Here is an 18,370-nt window from a genome sequence, read left to right as displayed (position 1 = left end):
GTCGGGTACATATTATAACCCTGTAATGCCGTCACGCAGTTCCAAATCAAGGCAAATTAGAACGATTTGTTCCCTTTATTTCTTGCCATACAGAACCACCCCCCCCCCCCAAAAAAAAAATAATTAAATGTTTTTAGGTATAACTTGTGTAGCGTCGGGTACATCTTAGAAACCTGTAATGTCGCCACGCAGTTCCAAATGAAGGCAAAATAGAATGATTTGTTCCCTTTATTTCTTGCCATACAGACCCCCCCCCCCAAAAAAAAGAAACAGTTACATGCTTTTAGGTATAACTTTATTAGTACAGTAATCAGTTAGGAATTGGTTTGCTGAACTAGCCACAACTGGGGAACAGGGTCTTCAGCGTGTCAAAAGCATTACTATAGGCTATGCGTCAATTTCACGTGCTTAAATCAGAATTTTGAGCATAGCACATATATTACGTTGGGCATTATAGGAATAAGTAGAAGTATTTCTTTCTTTATTTCGTTGTAGCTGCTTATGCGCCAGCCGATTTAAATCTATGAAAAAAAAAAAGAAGTGGGACTTAGACTAAAAAAACGGGAAAAAAATTCAGTACCAACAGGGATAGAAGTGCACTTCATAACCGGACAAACCAAAGTCTGCTCAAAGTGGCGTTTGTTTTAACTCAGATGTTTTGCCATTTGTAAAGTTGCACGATATCTTCATTTGCTCGTTTACTCGGGCATAAATTTTGCATTTGAGTGATTCGCGTCTTAATATAGCATAAGGGGCGCGGATATATATATATATATATATATATATATATATATATATAACTTCATTTTTTACCGACTCTTAATGCGAGTTGCAGCTGTTCGAGTCCAACCGAGTCCCCGGTCTTGGTGGTGAGTCCATTTGACTTCATCTGTTGATGTGTTCGGCATGGACTCCCTGCAGCGGCCTAGTGTAAGGATGTTTTTGCGATCGAGCAGTTCAGCTCGTTCAGCTGCAGGGCGCGGAAGGAATGTTCGAGCGAATCAATAAGTGAGGAGGAGAGCGTACTCTGGGGCATTCTCAGTAATTATGGAGTGCGTTGGGTCATTTACCGCATATTTGACACGCCGGTTTGCCACTCTGTTCTCAGTGAGAGCAGGACACGTTGAAACTTTCACAAACTTTGAAGCTTATGCTACTCCTCCTAAGGGGCCCATCACCGGGCCTCACCGGAGTATTTTCTTGCACACTGCAAGTTGCAAAGCTGTGCAGAGGGAGTGTTCTACTGCCGGAATGTTTCAAAATGGCAAACTGATAGCGAAGAAAGAAGCTAGTAAAACGTTTTGAGGCGGCAGTACAAAGAGGCGAGATAGCAGCCCTTCGGCAGAAGCTCTTTCTGCAAATGGCGTTACAATGCGGGCTTGTTTTCGTGGCTTCTCGGAGTACTATTGCAGCGCATACAGATGAAAACGCAAGAACACACATGAAAGCGCCGTACCTGTATCTTTCACCTGCCTTCTTGCGTCTGTATGCGCTGCAAAAGTACTTCAATATCTTTCCGGGAGTGAGATTCATCCCCCGCCTTTTCCCATAACAGTATGAGAGCACACGTCGAGTTTGCGACACAAGTCCCTCCTCACCTTTTACTTTTTTCTTTGCCTGCCCCCTTTCTCTCTCTCTCTCGCGTTCTTCTCTCCTCAGCGGTTTCGAGTGCTCTAGATTTCACGGAAGCCCTCTTGTTCGCATTGCTGTTTTCTGCACTTGTGACATGGTAGGCGAGACTTGTGACATGGTCGCTTCCGTCGAGAAGGAAAACACGGGCAAGTGGGATTCGTTAGAATTTTCGGCTGTTAGCTGGTATACATATGTGTAACATTCTGCTGACATGACGATCATCGCGATAACACTGGCAGCTGGTGGAGTTTGTGGCAAAGCAGAACAACATCGATGGCCTAAAACTCACCTAAGGCGCCTAGAGAGCAATCTTAGAAATTGTAAAAGTGCGCAAATTGTAGTTTCTTCTGACAAGCAATCAGAACGAAATTCTGTGCTAAAGTTGGTGATGGTATGCCGCAGTAGGCACTTAGGCATTGCACCTTACATCACGATACTGTGAATTTTTGTGCACACTTTTAACTCTCAACGTCGCATTGCATTACGTCTTCAACGCACGCACACTTGCAGTGCGGCGAAGATGCAGCATGGCATAATGAGAATGGAGCGCCGATTCGAAGTTCACTTTCTCCCTTAAAGAGCCCCTCAATGTTTTTGTACTTTGAACATATATATGTTGCAACTTTGACGCCTTCGGGTAGCATGTATGGGTTGCCATCACCAAATAGATCACGTACTCGTGACACCTGTGGCAGAAAGGAAGGCCTGCAGCCGCCGCCAAGGTTTCTGAGTGGTGGCGCTGGCTAACACTTCCGGTGTTAATTCTAGTAGCAAAACAAAACATAGAAAGTGGATGGAAAGACGGCGCCGTGGTAGCTCAATTGCGCAATACGAATACGTGGATTCGTATCCCACCTGCGGCCAGTTGTTTCATTTCCATTAATTTATCATTTCTTTAATTCATTTAGCACGTACAATCGATTTCCCCTATGTTGTCCTTGTTTGTTGGCTTTTAATGATACGATTGTATATATATATATATATATATATATATATATATATATATATATATATATATATATATATATATGCGGCTAGTGGGAGCCGAACCTACAACCTCTGCATTACTTGTGCGTTGCACTACCAGTTGTGCTACGGAGGCGGATGGGGAACACGCTTTTTGACCGATTGCGCCACGGTAGTACTCAGTGTATACCGGGTGTTTCAGCGAACACTTTCAATAAGTTTTAAAAATTGCCTGCAGCACATAGCACAATTCTAGTCCATGAGCTGGTCTACTGGAAGAGGTGGACTTGCACAAAAATTGAAATGCATAATCCACTCATTTAAAAAATTCACTAAATAAATACGAGCTAATTATCTTATGGCACATATTGGAATTTACGAATCCTAGCCGGGGAATTTGCAAGGCGCATCCACTTGGAACGAATTCTCAGGATGACACTTGTTTCGAGATATTAATTCCCGAATTTTGCGGAGGAATATATTGGCGTTCCTCTTAATATTGTGCTTCAATGCATGAAACGACGCCTTGTGAAGAAAGTGATTGGAACGAAATTGCATTTTTGCCGAGAGTTTGACAGCGCATATCTCGTAAATGGTGTGATCCACACATTTCGTTTCAACTGGATGTGCCCTGCAGTCTCACCCGCTAAAATTTGTAAATTGCAATATCTGCTATAAGGTAATCAGTTAAAACTTAATTAGTTATATTTTGTTGATTAGCCGATTGTGCATTTCAGTTTCTTGTGCAAGTAATGTCCGCTTCGTCGAGTAGACCGGCTCATGGACTAGAATTGTGCGATCCGCCACAGGTCTTGAAGGTTTCCAAGTGTTTGCTGAAACACCCGGTATATATGCCATCGGTCAAAAAGGATGTTCCACAACCGCCACCGTAGCACAACTGGTAGTGCAACACACGCGTATTGCAGAGGTTGTGGGATCGGCTACCACCGGCCACTTGTTTTCTCGTCCACTTGTATTTCCGTTTAGCTTATCATTTCTACGCTTCAATTAAGCTTACACGTAATTTCCCTAATGCATAGCTCCATTATCTTCTGTTAGCTTCATATGGTCGTGAGCCTTATGACTAACTATATATATATATATATATATATATATATATATATATATATATATATATATATATATATATATATATATATATATATATACATATATATATATATATATATATATATATATATATATATATATATATATATATATATATATATATATATATTAGGCATTCTACAGTAGCACATATTTTGCGGTGAATACTTCAAGAATAGTTAGCGAACCCGCTTAGAGACATCTTCAGTAAGGAGTTTCTTAATGAGCGGACAATTGACGATTACGAGGCTCGTAGAGGTACACTGGCTACCGGAAGCCTTAAATCTGCGGTGACGCGGTAGAGCCGCACTGCAAGAACACGCGGACACATTCCAGCTGAAAGACAACAATGATACTCCGTTTATTGTCGTTATTCATACTAAAGTCACTGCCACGTCCTCCACGCATGTTGACTTGGATAGTTACTTAAATTATAGAATTGGTGCTTCAATTTAGTCTGATCTGTAATTTATGAGATCAAAATAAGGGGGGTTTGCTGGAAGGAGAAGATTGTAAAGTATCTAAGTTATTCTATGAGGTCGCTTAGCTTTGATCAGACGCTGTATAGGCATTGACGCGCGTGGTGGACTCTCGCCTGCCTACAATTGTTAACTCGAGATGGAAATCAATTAAATATGCACGACACAAGCGGCAAGCAATAAGAACGCCCTTACGCCTAGTAGCACTTGTCTCGGTCTAAATGTCAGTTGCAGAATAAAAATAAAAAAAAAGAGAAGAAAGACGCAACTATGCAACCGGAGTTGTCAGAATGCTTTTTTGCACCCAAGGCCCGGTCACATCACCGCCAATGCATGAATGGTGATCCCGCAGAGAGAGGCAGAGAGCAAAACGCTCCGCAGCAGGAAAAGGGGAGAGTTGCCTAGATAAACGCTATCCGAAGAATGGCTCGGTAGAAAGCGCCTAGAAAGCGAGGTTGAAAGGAACAAGGTGCCTAACGGGGGAAGCGTGATGAATGAAGGCCGAATCGTCTGGGTCAAGGTCGGCGCGCCTATGGGGAGAACGCCGCGCCAAGCGCTCACCACGCGTGCGCCCGCCGAGCACGGAGCCGCCAAACATGCACCAGATGAAAGGGGTGAAGGCCCCCTTCTGCTTCTCCCAGCGACCCCCCCGGCCTTTCCAGTGGCAACCCTTCCATACCGGCAGCTTCTCCCTTTCGTTGTGCCTGGGAGCCGGCGCAGGCGCACACATGCTCGCGCTCAAAACAGCCCGCGCCTCCTCGGAGTGCAGCGCTCGCGCCGCGCACAATGGAGCGTTTTCTTTTTTGCTGCCTCGATGGCGACAAATGTGCCTCGCTGCAAGAGCCAGCGCTTTGCATGGCTCTTCGCTTCTCGCGAAGCGCTGACGACGGGGTGATCCGTCTCACTCTTGACTGGTAACTTTTCCGCGGTGCCTTTTTGTCTCGACGTCCTGTTGCTTCAAGCAAGAGGCCGACGATGTGACTGTGACCAAGTCGTGGCAATGCAGATGATGCGGTGTGAGTGCCCGGAACAGGTGAGCTGGGACCTTAAAAATTTTCAAGCGTATTCGTTTGCTTTCCAGCCACATATAAGTTTGGCATGCTGCTGGTTCCGCACGACGGCAAACAAACAAAACCTGAAGCCTTATGATTAGGACTGGAACTCTTTGCGACAAGGTCAGCGCCCGAAAGCGATGTTGTAATGTAACTTCAGCGCGCACTTTTCCACCACTGATTTCTAGTTCCATTCCTTTTCTCACTGCTTTGCATTTCTAAAGCAACACTTCTAAAGCAACGTTAAAAACAACACATCAAAAACAAGCATGTCTAAAGGAACGCTAGCATAAAACAAAAAGAAAAAAGAAAAAAAAATAGAAGGAAAGGTAAGGGAAGGAAATGATAGAAAACTGGCTTTACACTGACCATTATAACCAACATAAACAACTGACCAAATAAGAACAACAAAGAAAAAAAAGCTTTATTTTTGATAACGCTATGCCTGTAAATTCGATGATTTCACGAAAAGCGCAACCTCTTCGTAATTTATCGATATCAGATAACAACAAAGTCAAAGCCAATGAGTCATTTCGGTCTGATGTTGCTAAACCTGTATTGTATCAAGGTGATGGTGATCCAAATGCACTGCATCAGCCTCCGACCGGCATCCACCTCGTTAATGTTTCTGCCGCGGTATACAATGTACTAGTGAAGTATATACGACGCGTGAATCTTTTATCGAGGCGTGACCAGATTCGCAATCGTAAAGAACGACACGGGAGTTGAAAAATGAAGGCTAGGGGGCGGCAGCTGCCATGGCTGCCCTTTCTTTTTTCGAGCGATCTTTCTCTTTTCCGCATTTTCGTCCTGTGTGTCGGCCCCGATAGGCACGATCCTAATTATCGCGAGACAGACGCCCGCGCGACGCCAAATCGCTTAGCGTCCAGGCGTCTAATCTGTGGCCGCGGCTCAAAGAGTCCCAGCTTTATTACCTTCCCAACCTCGCGGCTGAAACACCCAGCCACACGCCTGCCCGGCTATCCACCCACGCCCGCGAAGAAAAAAAGAAAGAAAAGAAAAAAAAAAACCTTTTGGCTTAACAATTCCCGCACCCACGGCTCGGGAAAACGAAGGAGAGGGCATCTTTTTTCGCCCATTTTCTTTTTCTTTCCAAAAATCCCTGTAGTTCCCCCCCAAAAAAATGGCCTGGGGAAAGAAATAAAGCAATACAAGTAGGAGGAGAGCGATCTCAAAAATACGATAGAGAGATACGTGCGTGGTTGGCCATGGTGATGCCACCCAGGACCGATGAATCACGCCATGATTTATTAATGAAAACTGATCGCCTCTAATAACGCAAGCCTGTCAGAGGCGACTACACAAGCAACGAAAATTGGCAGAATCATGCAGTGCGGTGATATGAAACAATACCGAGTTTGGCTTGCATTTTGCTTTGAGGCGAGGCCAGCGAATGTTATGAGGAATAGTTCAGTGATCTGGCACTTCGAATTAGCTGCAATATTCAAGATGCCCGATTTATGTATAACGCGTTTTGTTATAGAAAAAAAAAGCGCGATTTACTGATATGTTTAGTTAACCAAACGCAAGGCATATATAGGAAAACGAAGAAATTAGCACGCGTCCCATTGAAGTTCTTCCGGTCACGCTTTTGCGCATCCTTTACTACGCGCTTCTGCTTCAGAGTTGGAGTAATCACCATTCTAACAGTTTCTCATAGTAGTCTTGGATTCACCTACTTTAAACGCTGCCTGAAACACACCCACGCACGCACACACACGCACATGCACTCGTACACACCACTACCGGCCTGCAAGTACGTGCACACACACGCACGCACACCTACACACAGGCAGGTGTTCCACATTCACCTCTCTGGCAATGACTCGCGCTGGCTAACACCCCCAAGGATGTTTATCATCATCAGCAGCATCATCATCCTGGTCACGCCCACTGCAGGGCAAAGGCCTCTCCCATACTTCTCCAACTGCCCCGGTCATGCACTAATTGTGGCCATGTTGTCCCTGCAAACTTCTTAATCTCATCCGCCCACCTAACTTTCTGCCGCCCTCTGCTACACTTCCCTTCCCTTGGAATCCAGTCCGTAACCCTTAATGACCATCGGTTATCTTCCTCCTCATTACATGTCCTGCCCATGGCCATTTCTTTTTCTTGATTTCAACTAAGATATCATTAACTCGCATTTGTTCCCTCACCCAATCTGCTCTTTTCTTATCCCTTAACGTTACACCTATCATTCTTCTTCCCATAGCTCGTTGCGTCGTTCTCAATTTAAGTAGAACCATTTTCGTAAGACTCCAGGTTTCTGCCCCGTACTTGAGTACTGGTAAGACACAGCTGGTTATATACTTTTCTCTTGAGGGATAATGGCAACCTGCTGTTCATGATCTGAGAATGCCTGCCAAACGCACCCCAGCCCATTCTTATTCTTCTGTTTATTTCAGCCTCATGATCCGGATCCGCAGTCACTACCTGTGCCTCGCTACCTATCGTAAACTGCTGTTCTCTTCCGAGACTGTTAAACATTACATTAGTTTTCAGCAGATTAATTTTTAGACCCACCCTTCGGATTTGCCTCTCCAGGTCAGTGAGCATGCATTGAAGTTGGTCAAGTTGGTCCCCTGAGTTACTAAGCAAGGCAATACCATCAGCGAATCTCAAGTTACTAAGGCATTCTCCATTAACTCTTATGCCCAATTCTTCCCAATCCAGGTCTCTGAATACCTCCTGTAAACACGCTGTGAATAGCATTGGAGAGATCGTATCTCTCTGCCTGACGCCTTTCCTTATTGGGATTTTGTTGCTTTCTTTATGGAGGACTATGGTGGCTGTGGAGCCGCTATAGATATCTTTCAGTATTTTTACATACGGCTCGTCTACACCCTGATTCCGCAATGCCCCCATGACTGCTGAGGTATCGATTGAATCAAACGCTTTCTCGTAATCAATGAAAGCTATATATAAGGGTTGGTTATATTCCGCACATTTCTCTATCACCTGATTGATAGTGTGAATATGGTCTATTGTTGACCAAAGGACCAGCAGGATTCCTTTACGGAATCCTGCCTGGTCCTTTGCTTGACGGAAGTCTAAGGTGTTCCTGCTTCTAGTTGCAATTACCTTAGTAAATACTTTGTAGGCAACGGACAGTATGCTGATCGGTCTATAATTTTTCAAGTCTTTGGCGTCCCCTTCCTTATGGATTAGGATTATGTTAGCGTTTTTCCAAGATTCCGGTACTCTCGAAGTCATGAGGAATTGTGATACAGGGTGGCCAGTTTTTCTAGAACAATCTGCCCACCATCCTTCAACAAATCTGCTGTTACCTGATCCTCCCCAGCTGCCTTCCCCCTTTGCATAGCTCCCAAGGCTTTCTTTACTTCTTCCGGCGTTACTTGTGGGATTTCAAATTCCTCTAGATTATTCTTTCTTCCATTATCGTCGTGGGTGCCACTGGTACTGTATAAATCTCTATAGAACTCCTCAGCCGCTTGAACGATCTGATCCATATTAATAATGATATTGCTGGCTTTGTCTCTTAACGCATACATCTGATTCTTGCCTATTCCTAGTTTCTTTTTCACTGCTTTTAGGCTTCCTCCGTTCCTGAGAGCATGTTCAATTCTATCCATATGATACTTCCTTATGTCAGCTGTCTTACGCTTGTTGATTAACTTGGAAAGTACTGCCAGTTCTATTCTAGCTGTAGGGTTAGAGGCTTTAATATATGGGCGTTTCTTGACCAGATCTTTCGTCTCCTGCGATAGCTTACTGCTATCCTGTCTAACAGAGTTGCCACCGACTTCTATTGCAGACTCCTTAATGATGCCCATAAGAATGTCGTTGATTACTTCAACACTAAGTTCCTCTTCCTGTGTTAAATCCGAATACCTGTTCTGTAGCTTGATCCGGAATTCCTCTATTTTCCCTCTTAGCGCTAACTCATTGATCGGCTTCTTATGTACCAGTTTCTTCCGTTCCCTCCTAAAGTCTAGGCTAATTCGATTTCTTATCGTCCTATGGTCACTGCAGCGCACCTTGCCGAGCACATCCACATCTTGTATGATGCCAGAGTTAGCGCAGAGTATAAAGTCTATTTCATTTCTAGTCTGGTCATTAGGGCTCCTCCACGTCCACTTTCGGCTATCCCGCTTGCGGAAGAAGGTATTCATTATCCGCATATTATTCTGTTCTGCAAAGCCTACTAATAACTCTCCCCTGCCATTTCTAGTGCCTATGCCATATTCCCCCACTGCCTTGTCTCCAGCCTGCTTCTTGCCTACTTTGGCATTGAAGCCGCCCATCAGTACAGTGTATTTTGTTTTGACCTTACCCATCGCCGATTCGACGTCTTCATGGAAGCTTTCGGCTTCCTGGTCATCATGACTAGATGTAGGGACGTACACCTGTACGACCTTCAATTTGTACCTGTAAATACACGCAACTAAGTACCTAAGGAAGTTGACGGAGGGACAACCGTCATCGTAGCTCGGCGGCTCGCGCAATGCCGTGGTTGTGGACTCGGTTCACAGCGGGGGCAAGGAGGGCAAACCGTCGCATTTTTCATTGTCACGTCTTTATTGGGAATGTGCGAATTATTATAAATTTAAGGCTTATCATTAACTATGGACTATACAGTATATATACCGTGAAAAAAGGCAGCTTAGCATGTTCTAAGCGTGTTCAATAATTGTTGGCTTCGTTTGAGTGTACGTGGTGATTCTTTATTGTGGCCCTCATTAAAAATATCCGCATTAAAGGTATCTTCGTTTTTTTGTGTGACTCAATAAAGATAGGCTGGCTAAAATTATCCAGTGGCAGGTGGAGCATTTCTGCCCCATAATCTGAATGACTTGAAGAAAAGGGCATCGCAGTGTGAAGTTGGCTAATTAACGAAGTTACACTAACTAACATTCTAATTATTCACTTTAGGACACATGTCCCAATCGTGACATTGAATTCATGCAGTAATAAGACTGTGATAAAGTGCACTTCATACGAGTATAGCTGGAAAAGCAGTGCATTTCACCGTGGATTTTAAGGGCGTTCTTCTCGAAACTCGGCTACTCACAAGACTTCTGCAAAATGGACGAAACACTCTTGCTTGTTGGATTCAGTTCAGCTATTAAGACACGCGTCTTAAAGTGAGACTCCTTTAGTTAGCTGACATCACACTGCCATTTGTGGTGCTAGCATTGTGCGCTTCGTCAGTCCAGCTGATGAGACATTACGCTATATATCTGCCATAGGAGATCGTCAACCTATGACAGCGCTGTCCCGCATTGGCGGCGGATAACGATCATCGGTGGCTCGTCGCCTCACTGAGGCGTGTGTACCAGAACGAAGGTCGAGGTCGTTCATTGGTAGTGAGCTTCAATGCAGTGCCGGCACGGCACAAAAGCTTGGCCGTCGTAGTGTATTATTTAGTGAGGTCGAAAAAACATTAGTATGACGTTCGTGGCGAAATCTAAAGGTCTTGCATTGAATTATCGCAGAACTAATCAGTAATTATTATGTGAATAATGTATGCCAGGTAATTAAAGAATCAGTTTCAATATATATATATATATATATATATATATATATATATATATATATATATATATATATATATATATATATGTGTGTGTGTGTGTGTGTGTGTGTGTGTGTGTGTGTGTGTGTGTGTGTGTGTGTGTGTGTGTGTGTGTGTGTGTGTGTGTACAATGATGACCTGTAAGGGTCCCGCTAACGATGCGTCAGCCTATATAGGTCCACGACACGGGCGCTGACAAGGTCAGCTGAAAGAACAAGGGCGCCCTTGCAGTGGCTCCCGCAACAGGTGACCGTTGTGTTGTTGCGTAGACGCTCTAGCAACAGAGTTCCACAAACGCCGGGGACGTCCTACAGAGGAGCCAGTGCCCAGTGCTCGGACGCTTGCACGCGAACAACTGTAGCGCCGGTGTGTAGGTGCGGTGCCGCTGCTTGGGAGCTCCGAGCCAGGAGCAGCGTGTTCCCGCTGTGCCGCACTGGACGACCGGCCAGGCGCACGGACGAAGCGTGCAAGGCAAACACTCGAGTGCGGAGCCGGCCCGAGGATGGTGATGAGGCGGGAAAATAGCAGCGCCAGCTAAATCCATTTCTCTTGCAGTGGTGCCTCTTGTGTTCGCCCTTTCCCTCTCTGCAGGTGACCCTCTGTTTTCTTAATTTCCTGTCACTTGCAATGTTCCCGCTGAGAAATAATTTCGGGCGAACGGTATTATCTCGCTGCGTCCTTTGTGCGTGTGTGTATGTGCGCGCGTGTGTTTTCTCGATTCCTGGCGTCTCGCTCGATTCGTCCTCGCTCTCCTTAGCCGGCGTTGTTGTTTCGCGAGCTCCTTTGTTTCCTTCCTCTCTTCTCCCGCTCCTTCAGATGTGGTGGATATTGAGCTCGGGGCTTTCTTCATGCTCCAGAGCACCCGACTCGGCTTTTGTGCGCTCCTGCAGTTTTCGTGCTCCCCTGTTCGCGCGCCGCTTTCTTCATTTGGTGGCAACGGAGCCCCGATTGTTTATTTTATGGTTTATTTTTAGAGGCGGCAGACCCCGCGCAAATTGCTTTTAAATGAAAGAACAGAACCAGTAAGGTTCGGTGCGTCGAAGCTCCACTTGACGTCCGCTAGGGAACAAAGAGCGGCAAAAGAAAAGCGGAGCTTATTAGAAGAGCTTTCCGATAAGGAGCTGATGTAAACCGCGTGGAATGTACTGCACCGGACACTAAGGTGTCACAAATGTTTTTTTTTTTTAATGCAATCACCAGGGGCAGCTTGCACGAACATTTAGTAACGAAAATAATAACGAAGTTAAGAATACCTTCTTAAATGTTTTCTAGACAACTCCTAGTCCGCACTAGAACACGTTTTTTACTTCGTTATTATTTTCGTTATTAAATGTTTGAACAAGCCACCCGAGGACTTTCTTCAAGAAGTATGATGAAAAGGTTTTTGGGCCGTGTATTGAGGTAGCTGGTATTTCTGGCAAAAAATAATAACAATGAAAAGAAGCTGAGGCAGGAGAGGGAGCAGAGGTATGCTGAGAGGGTTTGTATAAACCAAGAGCTGGCCATACAAATCACTCATTTCGTACCGATTTTAGCTTATCCGTCTACGGTATCATGAGAAGTCGCGCACTGTTGATGTCGATGAATGTGGTTGTTTGCTCTTCCTTCATTCTCTCAAGCAGATTATTACTCCGAAATGCTTTTCAGAGGTAATCTCACATATAGTTTTCGTTTTAAGCTATGTCGCGAGAATATGGTAGCCTCTATCCCTGCTGACACTAATAATTAGGTAACTTTGAGTGAGGCGTATAGCCTGTTTTCTTGCCACACCACATTTAGGTCATTGTTACATTGTGCGGCGTTATCATTAACATTTAATCAGAGCACGGATGATAGGACTTGCACATAGCACACTGTTCGGATATTTTAGCTATAGGCGTCACTTTGTCATTTCATCCTGCTTAAGTCAACATATCAGTCGCTTTTCCTAGCGTTCTGCTGGGACTGCGCCAGAACCTATATACGCATCGAGAAAGACGCGCTTGGATTAGCTTTCGCATACCTCATCTCGTATACGAGGCTCACGTTTGCTGCTTCGTCGGCGCGTGCGACCACGATACAAGTGGCTTTTGTGAAAAGCAGAGTCGAGCGCTCGGACGCAGCCCGCTGCAATCCTCGGGCGAAGCCAAGAAAGAAATTTCAGCCTCACCGAAAGAACCCGCCTCTGACGAAGGCACGACTCCTGTGAAATAAACTGGCCTCTTTGTTCGTTCATTCCCCGGCGAGTTCTCGCGTTGGCGCGTAGAGCAAACAAACGCTTCCATCTTGCGTTTCATTCTCTTTCCTGCCCAGCGCCTTTCCCCGCGGCGTCCCATTTCCCTTATTTGTTTGTGCCGCGGCTTGTTTCTTCTCTATTCACTTTTTTTTTATTCTTCTTCTCGTCGGTGTTCATCAATGAGCAGAAGAAGGGGGGCGAGAAAAGAAAACCTACGCACATAAATGAGGAGAATCAAGAGCACGAGAAGGGTCCCCGAGGAAAGAAACTCCTCGGCCTGGAATAAAAGCTGAGAGAGAATCTAATTATTCGGTTCGAGCGAGCACGCTGCTCTCCTTAATTCTTTTCTTCAGTGCCCATACCACGGAGCCCGGCGCGCTTGGCGCTCTCAGGCGCGCAGTGTGGTGCCTGCCGGTCTCTTACGCCTGGCAATCTCTTTTACTCCCTCCGTTTTTTTTTTTTCTACTTCCTCCTCCTCCTCGCGGGCCGCTTTTATGCCCGTTGGTCTTGGGCTCGCGCCTCTCCCCCCGCAACCATCGCCCACATATACTTGGCTCGAGTTCTGTCTGGAACGGGAGCAGCGCCTTGTTTCCCTCGGCCGCCTCCTTTCGCCGCCTGAGGAGCAACGCGCGCCGAGGACAGGCGACAGTGCGCCGCGTGAGGGGGAGAAATCAGCGACTGCCGAAAACGCGCTCGCTCTTCGGGGAAAAGAAGCGACAAAGAAAGAAAAAGAAGCGATGAGCTACGCAAAGAAAAAGACGAGAGAGAGAGAAAAAAAAGAGTTTCGGTTATTAAATGTGTGTGGTTGCCATTGACAACTTTGACGTATTCGTGCTGCTGGGCGAGCATTATTATTGTTTCTGGTTGTGTTTTCATATTTCGCCGTCTCCATGGAGACGCGTGCCGCGGACGGAAAGGCGGGCGCCATCACAACCGAGAGGGAAGGAGACGCGACCCAGTGAAAGTGCGCCGAGGAAGACGAGGAGGTTAGCTCGACGAGAGGAGACGGATATTATTTTTGCGTACACACCGCGGCGGCAGCCCAAGGCTTCTGCTGCTGCGACTGCTGCCGCCGCCTCGTCATTCTGCCCCCCTCGCCCCGATCTCTCCTTTTTATACCCTCTGGCTTTCCCTTCTTGGTCTTTTCATATGGCTCGCAGCATGCCGTTGCCTCTGCATGGTTGCGAGGAGAGCGAAGACCGTGCCAGATGCGGAGAAGTGCAAGTTGGGGAGAAGGGAAAGTCGCGGGCGAGGATTGTTCGGACCCTTGTGCCGGGCGCTGGGATGGCGCCCGGGATAACGATCTTGAATTGCTGCCTCGGGTGGTTTTCAAATGCTCCTGGCTCTGTAGCCGCCTCTCCGTCTTTGGCGTCCTCATCCTCTGTTTCTTTTTTTCTATTTTTCCCCCCACCGTCGCTGCCACGCTCTCTTGTTTGTCTGCGTGCTTCCTGTGTCTCTCCCTGGCAAGCGTGCCTGCGCCTCTGCTCTGCTCACGTCTCCCTTGGCGCGAAACGACCGGCCTAACGCGCCCGAGCTCCCGACGCCTTGCCTCGCAGCAACCGTTTCCTGTTCTCCCTCCATGACTTCGGACCTGTTCCCTTTTACCATTCCGACTTCGCGCCCTTAGATTTCTCCACCACTACTTTTTACCTGGCGACAACTCCTTACTTGTGTTTCTTCTTTTTTTTTTAACTTGAAATCAAAAAGGGAACTTCTTTCGCTTGCTTATTGTTTTGTTTTTCACCCCGCGTGCGCACGTGGTGTCCTCTCATTATGAAATAACTTCAATGACGGCGTCATTAAGTTATTTTCGTGAACAGATTGTTACCTCTTTCGAGAAATAAAATTTACGCGCATTAATTTGTTAAAGACCATGAATCCAACTGATTAAGTGCAGCGTATTTAACAGTTTCTCTTCATCAAAAGTATGAACTTCAGACAGAACAACATCGTGCTGTGTCTGGAAAGACAGCCAAACCTCAATTATTATATGATATAGATACGATAATACATTTCTTTGTGTGGCGAATGGCCAATTGCTCTGTCCAAAGGACAACAATAATGCACAGAACACGGCCTAGGCGCTGTGGCGCAGGTACTCTATATTCAATATAGGAAAGGGCCAGAGTGCGCTGTTTTCCCGCATAGAATCCGAGTAAGAGGCGGGCCGTACCGTCTCCCACCAGCTGGACTCCAGACCATTTTCGGAGATAAAAATCGTTGGACCATGGCCGAACGCGTCGATGGCAAAGAAAGTCACGAAAGCGTTGTTGAAACACCTAAAGTCGACAGGTCTTGGCAACCGTGTGTAGACTCGGTGCGAACCTTCAAATGCGCGCGAAACTGTTCTCTCTCTGTCTCATCCCTCTCTTTCTCTCTCTTAGTCCCCATACCCCTTCACCCAGTGCAGGGTAGCAAACCAGACGTGCGTCTGGTTAACCTCCCAGCCTTTCCTCTCTTCTATTTCTCTCTCTATTTTTCTCTAAGCAACCGCCTACTCGTAGTAAAATATCTAATTGCATAAGCTGAACGTTCTGTGCAGAAGATAGTTGCCTCCCGACAAAAGGGGAAAAAAGGCAACAGACCCTATGGCCAGCTTACGTATTGCAAGGCCAGCAAGCCAGAGCCTTAAAAAGGTGTAGAAATAAATCAAACTATCAGAGAAATATTACGCCACGCGGTATGGCTAGTGCGAGTCGGCGGTTGCTGAGTGTCTATGGCGTTCTGCAACTGAGAACGAGGTCGCCGGCTCGGTTCCCGGTCGCGGCTACTGCATCTTGATGGGTGCGAAAAAAAAAAAACGCTTGTGTACTAGGCACAAGCTGGAAAACCCCAGGTGGTCAAAATTAATCCGGAGCCCTCCGCCTACTGCGCAGGTGCAGTCAAATGGCCTTCAGTCCCATCATTTACCTTAATTATTCTAATTTTATTATGTGTATGACCGGAGCTCCATATCATTCAATGAGTTGTACAAATTGTGGGATGAAATGTGCATACGATGTTTCAGTCTAAGCTTTTGGAAGTGTTTGGGCGAATTGTATGCGAACGTTTTTTTTTTCAGATGCCTTGTTATGTGAGTGCGGGGAAGACGCGGACACTGCTCAAATTTTTTTTCTTCGAATTCATTATGAAGTTGTCCTGAATTGTTCGTGTGTTCTTATGCAGCGGTCTATTGCTGGTTTAACATGTGCAAGGCAAAGGTGTTATCGCCACATTATGTGCACTATTTATTGTATGGCAAAGAGAGGAGTAACAGGTGATGTCACCTACGGCTGCATCGCCTTCACCTAGAAATATATTAAAGAAGGAACACCAGTGCGCATATTGAGCACTATGATACCTGCTTTTATAAACTTCTTTGACATCCTTACGCAACTATTAGCGCATGCGGTGACTGAAAAATTGCACATGCTTGAACAAATCGCAAAAATGTCGATTGGGTCAGCCTTCATTGAGAACAGGCAACAGTACTGTTCTCTTCGGCCAGCGTTTAAGACACATAGCTTTACAAGTCTGCTAGTACAAGAAAGTCGGGGAATTTTAACGCTTATATAAAGAAATATTGCACGAAAATGGGCACTAACTGGTCATTTAACCATTAATAATAGTATACAATATTTTTCTAGCATGTCACTTGTTGTTATGGTTATCGCTGCACTTTTGAATCCTAGTTACAGTTAAAGTCCCAGGTGCAAATCCACCTTCGAGGCGCAGCAAATATACATCTCATTTATAAAATGCAGTAAGACACGAAGAGCTGCGAATGCCGATGAATGTTGACAAGAGAGAAGTTTGAACTTGGTGGTAAATTTTTGCTGGGATCAATGGCTGTGGTAGAAATGTTCGGTATAACCCAGGCGTCTGTGTTTGTACTTCGTATATGTAGGAGGAGTAGAAGGTCTATAGGGTAAGCAGATTGAGAGCCGGTGATAACATAATCACTTTGTTTTCTCCCGTGAATGCGAAAAAGCACCCAATATACACCTGTACCATAGCTATCACGTGCATTTCCCAAAATGTTTCAACAGACAACTTGAAAAGGTGACAGATACCTGTAGGCAGACGGGGAATTGATGTACCACAGGTGGCGGCTCCATGAGAGGTGTCTATAAATAATGAGATCAGAACGTTTGTTCCTCCTGCTCATGGTTTCCTATGCCGATTGACTGATGTGCAGTGATGCATCATGGGCACGCGTGAACGCCACGAATGCACCTTTTCTCAGATGATATTTAGAGATCTTCATTACAAAATTAAGTTCAAGTCTGTTCCTCACTCGCACCTGAAGGTGTGTTACACGGGATGTCATCACAATGGGAAACTGATATCATCAGAGTACGTTGAAAATTAAAATACGAGAATTGAAGCCGACACTTGGTTTGTGCAGACGTTTATCATCTTCTGGACCTGACGGAATCTCGTGCAGAGTGCTACGCTGTCTTGGTGAACGGGGTCGAAGTGTTGCCAGTCGATCTCCGGAACGAATCCTGGCGAGGCGGCACGGCTCCCACAAGCTGCAAAACTGGTCGTCTAGTTCCGTTTCGGAAATATGGCAAGTCTTCTTTGAAACTTACGTCCTACAGCCCAGTCATGTTGGGTAGCTACATGGGGACGTAAAGGATGATCTTTGCACGTCTAGAGGTAGCACAAGCAGCACAATGTCTGTCCAAACACCAAATGCTACGGCTGGTTTCCGGCGCGACTGCTCATTACTTGATTATGTCGTCAACATAGTAACGTACTTCATGCACCAAGAGTGATGTAAATGTCTATGGGCCGCCTTATTGCTTGACATCACAGGGGCGTATGAAAGCCTGTCGCAAAAAGGCATCGTCACGCTCTTCATGCGGCGGGCGTGAGTCGTTGGATGCTTCGATGGATATATAATACAGGTACCACTTTCTTTGTGAGCACTGAGGATACGCCAACTTCGCATTACACCTGCCGCAGTGATATCCCCCAGATCCCTACACTGTCAAACCTCCCGCGAGTAGGTCCCCTCGATTGCATCCCAAGCACATGTAGTTACGACTAAGGAGAAGAAACAGCTGAAGTCGTGCAAGTATTATGTGCGCTAAAGGCAGATCACTAAAATATTTAATATATTTTTAATGGATACAGGCATTTTACCCGATTATACGTAGACACGAAATTCCTAGGATCATCTGTATATTCGTCGTCACCAAAGTTTTTGAAGTGTACTGGCCTGAGTTGCCATATTTAGTTTTACTGTGTCTCGTCTTGACGTGCGTGTATAGCGTTCACTTTTTCCCAATTGCTCTCTTTCTACTGCTTAAGCCTGAGTACTGCAGCAAATAAGACTTTCATCTTCTTGATCTCTACTTTCCTACTTTCTTTT

The 18,370-nt window shown here is 45.7% G+C and overlaps 1 long non-coding RNA gene across 1 annotated transcript in view; it reads left to right on the top strand.

Annotated features, from left to right (window-relative positions):
• LOC142573201 (uncharacterized) overlaps positions 1-17,558 on the top strand; it is a 193,105-nt gene extending 175,547 nt beyond the window's left edge. The window contains exon 3 of the long non-coding RNA XR_012826241.1: positions 17,399-17,558. This is a non-coding gene — a long non-coding RNA (uncharacterized LOC142573201). The remainder of the gene's footprint in view (positions 1-17,398) is intronic.
• The last annotated feature ends 812 nt before the right edge of the window (positions 17,559-18,370 follow it).

This window comes from Dermacentor variabilis, chromosome 1 (genome assembly GCF_050947875.1).
Source record: "Dermacentor variabilis isolate Ectoservices chromosome 1, ASM5094787v1, whole genome shotgun sequence".
Classification (NCBI taxonomy): Eukaryota; Metazoa; Arthropoda; class Arachnida; order Ixodida; family Ixodidae; genus Dermacentor; species Dermacentor variabilis.
The sequence above is the reverse complement of the archived record's forward strand: the minus strand, read 5'-3'. Positions and strand labels throughout refer to the sequence as shown.